We start from the raw sequence: 9,625 nt of genomic DNA, 5'->3' as shown, positions 1-9,625 counted from the left end.
ACTCAGGCATCTCTGGTTATGCAACTAATATACAAATGTACTGCTTCTACTTTTTGCTTCAGTGAAGGACTTCTGAGATGTCAGAGATGTACATTGTGAGCTTTTGCTTCTTAAAAGAAGGTTACCATCTTAAAAAATCACATTTTTCATGTATAATCTGGATTGAAATTTTTTCCGTAAAATAATCTTGGGAACCCCTTTGGTTGCTCACTTTCTTTGGCCACTTTTCTGTCTATGAGCACAGGACTAAATCTCGCTACATCTTCACAGAATCATAGAATGGTTTGGGTTGGAAAAGACTTTAAAGTTCATCCAGTTCCAGACCACTGACATGAACAGGGACACCTTCCACCAGACCAGGTTTTTCCAGGCCCTATCGAACCTGGCCTTGAACACTGCCAGGGACGGGGCAGCCACAGCTTCTCTGGGCAACCTGTGCCATGGCCTCAGCACCCTCACAGGGAAGAACTTCTGTCTAAGAGCTCATCTCAGTCTCCTCTCTGTCAGTTTAAAGCCATTCCTGCTTGTCTTTTCAATGGCCACTATTTAAAAGGTCTACAGAGCATTATGATATATTGCAAATCTGAGCTTTGTAAGGACCCTTAGGGAGCTGTCAGATTGTTGCAGACTGTGGTGGCTTAAATCAACCTGCTTTATTTGTTAAATACAGATATTTGTGGGCAGGCCAACAGCCAGTGCACCATTGCTAACTGACAGTTCCTGAGCCTGTGCTAAACTGCTTGTAATTGAGGAGCACTTGGAGGGATGGCTTCTAGCAGAAGGGATTTCAAGCTGGAACCAAGTCTGGAGACTCCAGGGAAAAAAACATCTGAATTCCATGGTTCTGAAGCAAGTTGTGAGGGTGGAAGCAAGCCCATGATTAGAGTGTCTAAGCGGGGAGTAAGAAAATGGAGTGCAAATTTAGTTGCTGTTGTTGGCTGGATCCTGCCTTCTGCCAGAGCCTAGAAAGCTGTGTGGATCTGCTGTCCAAGAAGAGTTTTCTTTGCTGTCGCTAGGGACCAAGCCCTGAAGGCCAGGACAAAACCTGGATCCTCTGCTGTGCATCTTGGAGACAGAGAGATTCTGCTCTGGTGAGGGAAGTTAAAAATCCTATGGTATATCTGCCTTTGGCAGCATGACTGTGCCTTTCTGGTCTGTATGGGCACCCATATTACAAAAGTTGGCTCAGAGAAGCAGGACTTACTAATGCATTGATTTACAGGAGCCTGTCTGGGGAGAAGCAGAGCAAGCAGCTCCCATGAATGTTCTGTGAAGGAAGCAGCATGGATTTTGTTTTCCAGCCAAATTTTTGCTGGTTGCACTCATTTCTTGGAAGCACTGTTGACAGTTCAGCTTGATTTTACAGCTATGCTGCAGCAAGCTGGAATCGAGGGAAAGAAGGGGAATCCTGAGCCAGGCAGCACACATACACAGGCAGTATGGCCCTGCTCCACAGCTGGCACAACTGCCAGCTGAGAAACCTGGTTTGGAAGGTGAAAGAACTATTTATTTCAGATATTTACCCCACAGCTGAATTTCCACATCTTGGTCTCACTGTCAGAGAAGGGACTGGTGAAATAACTTCAGGAACCACCTTTGCCGTGGTCCCCAGGCCAAGCCAGGGTGTTTGATTACAGCTCAGCTATCTCCGGGTGTAAACAGAGCTGGTCTGGCCACAGTGTTAGATCAGGGCCAGGGCAGAGAGGGGCTGCTTGGTGAAATAGTGGCCAACTGCAAGCTGGGAGTGAGAAGGAGGTTCAACAGAGGTTGTGAGCATGTGAGGTTACTGCTGATGACAAAGTGTGGATCTGGGGATATTACATTGGGTAAGTCTCTAACTTCGAGGTGTGCCATTATAGCCCACTGAACCTTTTCCAGAAAGGCAAACTTGAACCAGAGGACAAGCAAAGGGCAGGATGAAATAATTCCTTTAATGGCAAAGAAATAGAAAATGAGGAGAGCTGTGCTTTTTTATGAGACCACAGACACAGTTTCAGGCCTAAAACATTCATTCCTTTTGAGAGCTGGTCCAGAGGAGCAAACCTCATTTGTAACTTGGCATTAATACCCAAATTATGCAGTATTACCATAACTCCAAGTCAGCAGAGGTCTTGGAGGCATACATAGCTTTCAGAGCTAATAAACTGGCCAACAGACCTTTCAACTGAAAAGGACAGGGAACTTGTATGTCAGAAAAAAAATTCCTTGGTGTTTTTCTGGGGTAATAAATGGACTTTTCAGTTTAAACATTAAGGTCTAACAAAACCAAGCAAATGATGAAGTAGTAGGATGCCTAATGTGGATGCCTAATGTGGCTGCAGTGCCAGGAGCACCATAGGCTGTGCTGCCCTCGCAAGCCATCCTGCTTGGGGACCAAAGGGGACACAGGAGCTGTATGGCCTTGGGCAGGAGGAAACAGATACATGTGATGGGCATCATGACATGGTTTATCTTTCCAAAATGCAATGGCTGTTGTAAAAACGGTGAATGATCAATGAGTCAAGTTACACAAAATTAACTTGGCAGTGTCATTTCTAAGCAAATTTGAACTAATGGGAAGTCTATGCCGTGTAAATACCTTGCTCTATGCAGCTTAGTTTTCTTTGTCTTCTCCTTTTTTTTCAATCTGGTTGCTGGGATGCCGCTGCTGGATTTACTGTTTTATCCAACAGCAGCCTGGGAAAAGAAGCAGCAGCAGCACACACTTACATGTTGTGGCTCAGGGCTAGCAGGATTTCATAGCCCATGCTTTGCAGGTGGGATGTTTTGTGGGCTTGCTCCCACAAGGGTGGTAGTGGCAGCCCTACCTGGTCACAGATGGGTGTCTGCATAGGCCTGGGGGCTGTGTGAATGGGAGAGGTTCAGCAGGGTCTGACACTGCATGTGTAGAATGCAAGGAAAGTGAAACTGAATGTATGGGGTATCCACTCCTCACCATTTTTCCTGCAGCTGGTTGGGAAGAGCCATGTCAGCATGACTCATCCTGGGTGCTGGGATGGGAACACCAATTCCAAGCTCAGATGTTGCAATCAAAGTTTTCCTTGAGCCCTTTCCAGTACCTGCTTGCCAAACTTCCTTTCACGGGAGTTGCCGGAGCAGCTTTCCTGTAAATGCTGCTCTTGTCACAGCAGCTGCTCACAAAATTAAGGCAATTGATGTGCAATGAGATACATGAGCAGCAAGAGGGAGGGGTTACATTTTGTATGAATGAATTACATGTGATTGATACTGCCTGAAGTACCTGAAGTAACCTATTTGCAAAAAACGTATCTCATCCCTCGCTTCCATGAAGTTTAAACCAAAGAGATTTCTCAGGAGCGTTAATAACTGGCAGTATTAATTAATAATATGGCTAAAGGCAGCACATTAAAGAAGGCAGCACAAAACCTCTGTGAGATACTGACCTGATCAAATGTGTAATAGTGAGAAGGTTTTCTCCTCTCAAAACAAAACCTTTAAAATCCTCCCTGTTTTACTCTGAGGTGGAAGTAAGACCTTTGGAAATTTGTCATTAGGAACAGACACAAATCAGTGCTTGACTGGGATTTTTAGTGGAGCCTCAGACACAGCGCTCTGACATCTCACTGTAACCTCTGGGATTTTAGGGTGATTTCTGGTTCCTTTTTTGGCTTGCACTTCTACCTCAAGGCTGAGAGACAGCTCTAGATGTGTTTTTCACAAGAACCATTTTCTTTCCCTGCATTGTTTAGTGTGAGGTGTCCCTGCCCATGGCAGGGTGTTGGAATTTGATGATCTTAAGGTCCTTTCCAACGCTAACTATTCTATGATTCTATGTTTCTGGTTTTGGTGAAGTGGTGTTTGTAAGAAGCAGAAAAAAGTTCCCAGCAATGCTGTGGAGGTACCTGTGCAGCAACCACATGTACCCTTAAGGTGCTCAGTTAAGGTGACAGTTAAGGTGACTGTCATCCCTAGGCTATTATAAGTAAGTTCACATTCCTAAAAACATAAATATTTATATAAACATTTTTCAGAAAGGTGGAGAAGCAAGTGTCTGAGAAAAATATAAAGTTATATAAACCAGTGTTATCTCTCTGATGTAACACTCCAAATGCCTTATCCACTGAGTAATCTGGATATGACATAACAGGGGAGCCGGCCAAGTGAAATGTTCTCACCCTGAAACAAAGGAAAGCAAGTCAAAGGGAGGTGGAATTGCCCGTTCCCAGGCTGCTTGTGTCCCCTGTGACCTTCCTTGCATTCTGTTACATCCATTTGCAGCAAATTTTATGTTTTTTCCCCCTTCCTTTAAACGATGTAATAGATACTCTTCCATCCATATGCTGGGGAAGGGCTTACTGCAGAGGAAGCGACATGGCTCCACTGGATCAGATCCCTATTTGCAAGCAGAGCATGTGTTTCTTTCCCAGCTTTAGGTGAAGAAAATTACAGGGCTTTGAAAGCAATCCCACAGCTGAAACAATAAAATCTTACTCTGGTGGAATATCATTAAGGACGGATGAACGACCTTTCCCCCTTTCCTAACATGAGCAGTCCCAATAGCTTTTGAACACTGCACTGATAAAGGAGGCAGAAATGCACATGATAGAAGTGTTTGTTCTGTTAAGGGCCAAATGCCTGAGCCCCAAATTCTCACTCTTTCTGAGGCTAGGAAGTCCCAATGGCTCCTGCTTGGTGGAAGAACTCATACTTAACATTTTCCATATGGAAACAGAATTTCCATGTTCTCTTGATTCCCTAAACTCAGATTTGTCAGGGTGATGTTTCATGAATTATTTATTACTTTGCAGTTTATATTATTACATGGAAAAAGCTCAGTAAGCAGGATGTTCCATTTGATCATACCTTGAAATTGCCGCCTGCATGTGTTGGGTTTTTCTTTTCCAACAGCTCTTACAATAACAGCTGGGAATTACATTCTCAATAAACAGAAAGGAAATCTGCTGGTCAAGTTTGTCTTCAAAATCCTTACAGTTGGCTGCAGATAGGCAGACATTCCATCTGCGAGAAGGATTGGACATGCCCTAGTAATGGACAGTGACTAGTGATGACTGTTCATCACTAGTCACTGATTCAGCAAACAGGGATTGTCCAGGCTGGGGAGCTGAAGGAAAGCCTTTAACAGGGCAGCAAAGACTTAAAAAGCTGAAAGAGGACAAGCCTGAAGAAAATTAACTATTTGAGGAAACTTTCTTGGATTTGGACTGGAGGATTTGTAAGCAGCAACTGTGGCAGGGTGCTGGCATAATCAGCCCTTCCACCGCTGGTGGCTTTCTCTAGAGGCTCTGCTGGTGATGAAGCAGCAACCAGCTAGGCCTGGGCTGCATTTTCTTGCTCTTCTTTAGATGAGAAATGCAGAACATTCGTGGAGAAAAAGCAATGAGGTTATTACAGGGAGCTGGGAAATAATGTTGCTTTGTATTAAGAGCAGGCATTTTCTAGGAATGCTTAACTGTTCTTCATCAACACCACACAGCCCCTGCATGAAGTTGGTTCCTGCTGTATTTTCAGTCTGGGAAGGGCAGGCAATTTGCTGTGCTTCACTATCACATAAGATGGTGTGTTCAAACTGGCCTTCGTGGGAGCCACAGGTGCCTTTTTCTTTCTGTCTTTTCTCTCCATTTTTGCCTGTCATAAACTTAAATTACATGAAGAACCCTTCCAATGCAGGGCACATGTGAGCATCCTCATGCTGATTTAAGAAATGCAGTATTGTATTTATTGCAGTCTGCTTGCCCTGGGTGGAACTGCCAAGCCCTGCTCCCTGGCCAGCTTACCTCGTACCATGACTGCAATGACTGGTGTTTATATCCCAGTAAACATTAAAAGAAATCACTGTTTATTTGCTGAAGGAACAGCCCCAGATACAGCCTCCTGGCAGTATCTAATCTGGCTGTCAGAGCTGCAGGGTACTGCCCATACTTATAGACATTTTGTGGTTGGTACTGGGCAAGGCTGTTACACAAATGTATTGTATCATGAGGATTGTTTTTTGAGGCTGGCATATGAACCATCACCAGAGATCAAGTACAAGCAGCAAGTTGTTCAGGTGGAGGATGAATGCTTGATGGTGTTATGTTGTCATAATTCCAGCCTCAAAAGTTATTGAGAAAGCTTCCTCTTGGCAGATGGACTCATAAACATATTAGCCAAAGCTTTTGCATTTTGCCTTAAAAATGGATCATCCAGCACTTTTCTGCAGTGTGCCAGGGCAGGTGAGCATTGGTGTATGTAGGGAGTAGGAGGCAGCTTTGCTGTCAAGGATGTCATGATTGACAGCACAGAGCTTGCCAGAACAACAGAATACAAGTAAGATCCATAGGCTGAGGAAGAGGATGTGTTAGTAAGCCAGCATCATCATTTTTTCCAAATCCCAGATGTCTTCCTAGGGGGACTTTTCCCCAGCTGGTTCAGGATCATGATGTGTGGCAAGTTGTAATTCCAACCAAATTCCTCTGGCACCTATTGGTGATTTATCTACCTGATGCCTGAATTTCCTAGCAGCAAGATCAGTCCCAGCAATACACATTTGGTGCAGCCATGCCAGCCCAGGGGACTCTGCAGGTACCCAGGATCTTCTTACCAGGCTTTGTGCCCTCTCCTGGTCCTGCTCCATTTCTCCCTAAGCCAATAGCCCCTGTGTCCTCCAGCTTGCTAGCACTTTGGAACTGAACCATGCCTGCTCCTCTCAGGATTAGCTGTGGGAGACTCACATCTCCCTTCTGCACTCAAAGTCTGTGTGTAATTATGTTTGCAATGGGCCATTAAGGTGTGCTCTAATGCTTCATGGTCTTAGAGAATATATAGTGATATAGTGACACAGGAGCATTGCACTGAGGGTCTGTCTGCTGGAGGTGGAATGGTTCTCAAATCTATAATGGGCTTCTGGAGGCACTTGTATAATCCCGGAAGCAGAGGTGAAGCAGAAAATCTGTGGGTCTAAGTGTGCACCTGCTCAAGTGCACCCTTGGAAACATTACTGCAAGGCACGGGATTTATTCTGCAGACAGCAGGTGAGTGCATTGGAGGAATCCCTATAAAATTGTCCAGAAACAAAGGAAACCCAATCAAGAATCTGAAAGAACTCATGGATGCAACCCACAAGTGTTGTTTTCTCTGCCAGGAAGAAAAACAGAGATTCAGGTAGCTTACCTTACTGCAGTTCAAGATTTCTGTATTTTTGCAGTCCTGGACACAATCTTTTTCTGCTGTTTTACATAGCCACTCTCAGCAAATTTAATATAGCCACTCTTAACAAATCTGAAGTGACACCTGAAGAATGCTGCTGGTAGATCTGTCAGCTGGGAGGCTTGCAATCAGGTACCCAGCATCCCACCAGATGTTCCTGCTTCCTGGAGGTCCAGCACAAAACCCAGGCTTCTACCACATGCGAGTTGGTGCTAAGGAACCCAAGAAAGCAAATTCTCTTTTTGAGACAGGTCTTGCTATAATGAATTTTGACTATTTGGATATATAGCATGGTCTCATTTAATAGCTCTATTTCTGCCATTTTCAAGGGAAAACTCACATGGTAAATGATTGGCTGCATATTTCTGTCAGTGTGTCTCATACCGCATTGTTTCCTACTGAAATATATGGACCATCGGGTACAGTTAGAAATCAAGAATGAATGCATCATTGGAAATACATTACAAGAGGTCTTTTACCACTTAATTTTATGGTTTGCTTTGGATCTTTTCCCCTTTATCTTCCAGAATTTACAGAGTTGGAGTTACGTGGAGTTATCTGCTACCCCTGAGTCTTGCTAGCTGAAATCACGAAGTAGCACACAGAGAAAGGATAGACCCTGCCTGATCTCTACTACTTGTGCTGGACTGGTGCTTGGGAGCCCACAGAAGATGCTATTTTTTGTTGGGCTGAGTGCTCTGCATGCTGGCCTGGCAGCAGGAGAAGAAGACAGGGCTTTGCCAGTGATGCTCAGGGTGTTTGCACAGGAATAACGTGGAGATCTTCTCCATAATGAGATTTTGGACATCGTATAATGTAATGATGTAGGTATAGATTGCACAGACATGTTTTCAAGCAGGTGATTAGCTGTCTTGCCAATTCCAAAGCACCAATCTGAACTTGCACAGGGCGGTAAAGCTGTCAGGACAGGTTTTGCTGGGAAACAGTTTCGGGCTTCTGAAGGTGTGATTCAAACCCCAATTAAGAGGATAAAACCTCTAGGCTGTGTGTGACTCGAGATGCAGTTGGTGGTGGGAAGGTTAGGGCTAGGACCTGGCATTCGTGATCAGGTCCTGTTGGGTGGGATAGGGGTGACAGGGATGCCAGGGAGTGCCAGGTTGCCACACAGGAGCTTTGTGCAATCAGGGAGGTAGCAAGCTAGCTAAAACAGTGGTTTTCAGGGGGCCCAAAGTTATGCATAAGCTTGCACCAACTTTGGGAATAGCCATGGGGGTTTTTAAACCACCAAGAAGAGAGGGGAAGACAACTCGGAAAATGTTGATACATTCAATTAAAACCTCTCTAAATCAATTTTATTCAGGAAGCAGAAGCACCGTACGCTGCAAGGTCTGTTTTGAAAACAGGCTTTCCACCCTCCCCGAGGTGTTCGTGTGTCCGTCCTGCAGCAGCACAGCTCCCTCTCCCGACTGCAAAGCACATCAGCACTGAGACGAAGCTCGCTGGCAGCCAGGTTCGCTGTTAGAGAGCAAAGATCCTTTAAGCACAGGGAATTCATTCCTACCTGTGAGGATGGGCTAGGTTAAGACACCCCAAATCCATCATTATTTCAGGCTCTCTGTTGACCTGTGTGGCCCAGTGGGCCTTTCCTATCTCCAGCTATCTTCTCCAAGTTTCATTGAAGAAAATCTGTTTTACAGTTTGTGTGCCACTGCCTAAGGAGGGGTGGTGGCCAGGGGCATCTGTTGATGGCACCTTGGTGCAATGAGTTTCTGACCTTGACTGCCTCCCCTGCTGCCATCCCATATTCTGAGGCTCTGCAGGGACATCAGCAGTACAGGTACTGCAAAAACATGTTCTGTGAATAGACCTATATACACCTAAGTGTCAATCTTCATGCTCTGAACTTTTAGCCCCATGAGCTGGTCTTGAAGTCTTGATTGTTTATCTTCCTCAATGGTGGAGAGCTTAGATTATCCTCAGAAATGTTATTTCTGCTTATAGAAGGGCTTGACAAGCCCTGTTTGTGTTACCTAAGCAGCTTTAAAGCTCCAGCTTGGCTACAGATAGCTTGGACAAAAGTATGTCGTTTGAAAACAAGATTAGTTTATTGTGCTGCAAACTATGTGGTCAGCTCCATGCCAGATGCAGCATTCCATTAGGATGCTGGATCTGTGCTGGACTTTGAGGAGCTCACAGAACAGATGGAAGAATAGAAAGGAGGGCACTGTGTGTAGGTGAAAACACAAATCTCACATGCTCATCAACCATACTTTGTTATGTGCATTACCCCATCAGCTGTGTGGGATGTTCCAAAGTCTGGCATGGGAAACAGCCCAAAGCTGGCCAAGCTGAACTTGTCAGAGGAGCTGTGTTTCAGAGAATGGGCATGGGCTCTTGGGGTACTCCAGCTTGTGACATGAAGCCGCAGATATCACTGACAGCTGAAACTCATGTCGGAGGCTCGCAGCGACCCTCCCACCTGGACCCCACTCTCTGG

Source organism: Melopsittacus undulatus, chromosome Z (genome assembly GCF_012275295.1).
Source record: "Melopsittacus undulatus isolate bMelUnd1 chromosome Z, bMelUnd1.mat.Z, whole genome shotgun sequence".
Lineage (NCBI taxonomy): Eukaryota > Metazoa > Chordata > Aves > Psittaciformes > Psittaculidae > Melopsittacus > Melopsittacus undulatus.
The sequence above is the reverse complement of the archived record's forward strand: the minus strand, read 5'-3'. Positions refer to the sequence as shown.